A 2,365-nucleotide genomic window follows, 5' to 3' on the forward strand; every position below is an offset into this window, starting at 1 on the left:
TCTATTTGCTGGAAAGGAAGTGGGTTTGGTGGGGGCTGATGTTGTGTCACACTTACCATCAAGGCAAGGAGGTGTCTCTGAAGTGATGTCAATGTCAGTGGCATTATTGCTCATGGAGGTTAAGTCTAATTCATGGATTACTATAATTTGTTATATTTATTTATTTGGCTGCACAGGGTCTTAGTTGCAGCACATGGGATCTAGTTCCCTGACCAGGGATTGAACCTGGGCACCTCCTATATTGGCAGCATAGCCCCTTAGCCACTGGACCACCAGAGAAGCCCCTTACTCCATGGATTATTGATGACTTTGAAGACAAAGGAAAACTTTGCCCTTATTTCAGTTCCAAGAAAACAAATGAAAGAGACAATGCCTGCTCTTTTCAGAACCACCCTATTCCCTCTGAATCAATAGTTGTTGGGTATAACATGATCTAAAATTAACCATATGATACACAGCATGCATTTTGATGCATTTCTATCTTATGCTATTTGCTCCAGAGATAGAAAGCCTTTGAAGTAGGACAAGAAATACATAAAATTACTACAGAACTTTGGGCTTCCTTGGTGGCTCAATGGTAAAGAATCCTCCTGCAATGCAGGAGACACAGGTCAATCTCTGGGTCAAGAAGATTCCCTGGAGGAGGGCATGGCAACCCACTCCAGTATTCTTGCCTGGAGAATCCCATGGACAGAGGAGCCTGGTGGGCTACAGTCCACGGGGTCACAAGGAGTCAGACACGACTGGGCACACACGCACACACTACAGAACTTTAGATAACGATGTCTGAAGGAGGAGCAGCATCGAAACCTAAGAAAGAATAGTTTTCTGGCATTCATTGTAGATGGTAATTTTCCAAGTGATGGAGTCAGTTTTAATCTAACTTAAGCCTTGTTTTGCATAATTTTAGCAGAGTCTGTGCACGCACGCTAAGTTGCTTCAGTTGTGTCCGACTCTTCATGTCCCTATGGACTGTAGCCTGCCAGGATCCCCAGTCCATGCGATTCTCCAGGCAAGATTACTGGAGTGGGTTGCACTTCTCCAGGGGATCTTCCCAACCCAGGGATCAAACTCGAAGCTCTTATGTCTCCTGCATTGACAGGTGGGTTCTTTATCACTCGTGCCACCTGGGAAGCCCCAGCAGAGTCTGTAGAGACAAGGGATTCTGAATCTATGGCCTCAGATGAAAGCAAGAAAGCTGAAGAGCCTACCCATAGTGTCTCTCTATCCATGCAAGGAGATAGAGTAGACAAAAAAGGCAACAGTAATAATAATATAAAGAATTATGTTTATATGCATATAAATGTTTATATGAAATGTGCCACGTGCTCTGTCATGTCCAGTTCTTTGCGACCCAAGAACTGTAGGCTGCCAGGCTCCTCTGTCCATGGGGTTTCCCAGGCAAGAGTTCTGTAATGGATTGCCTTTACCTCCTCCAGGGGCCTTCCCAACCCAGGGATCAAACCTGCATCTCTCCAGTCTCCTGCATTGTAGGTAGACTCTTTACCTGCTGAGTCATCCAGGAAGCCCCTTTGTATGAAACAATGCATGTTAATGCAAAACATATAAAATTAAATGTAAAATGATATATATTCAATATGCATAAAATATGTAAATAAAGCTAATATTATATTTATATTTTTTCATATTTACTTATGTGGATTATTTGCTATATATTTACATAATATTTTCAGTTCAGTTTGTATTAATTCACTTAATCCTCTTAACCATCCTATTAGATGGGGACTACTAATCCTCCCATTGCATAGATGAAGAAAACTGAGGCACAGAGTGGTAAAATACATGGCCCAAGTCATTTAGTTAGTAAGTGGCAGTGCTAGGATTTGGAGTCTGTGACTCCAAAATTCTTACTCCTAACCAAGCAGGTGAAGCCAGTCATGCCAAGGCCTGCCAAGCTTAACACTCAGAGGTCTGAACCAGCTTCCAGAATGCTGGATTCAGGCTGGGTTTCTGGGGAGTAACAGGGCAGGATCAACCATCAGTCTACAGAGGTGACACCCAAGTGAGATGCTGGAATCAGCTGGGTGGGGCAACAAAGGGGTCAGTTCAAATGTCCAGGCTCTGAAGCAGAATCCAGGATAGACTATAAAAAAGCAATTAAGGATACTGGACCAGAGTCAAGGGGTTCTAAAGGTAAGGTTGGAGGCTGTTCCTGTAGTGATTTCCAAGCTGCTGAGGCTTCCCAGATAGCTTTTTCAGGGCCCCTGAGCCTCCTTAGTGGGTATGAAAGATGCTATTTGAACCTGATTAGCACCAACTGGTGGAGAAGGCAATGGCACCCCACTCTAGAACTCTTGCCTGGAAAATCCCATGGATGGAGGAGCCTGGTAGGCTTCAGTCCATG

The sequence above is a fragment of the Cervus elaphus genome, chromosome 8 (assembly GCF_910594005.1).
Source record: "Cervus elaphus chromosome 8, mCerEla1.1, whole genome shotgun sequence".
Classification (NCBI taxonomy): Eukaryota; Metazoa; Chordata; class Mammalia; order Artiodactyla; family Cervidae; genus Cervus; species Cervus elaphus.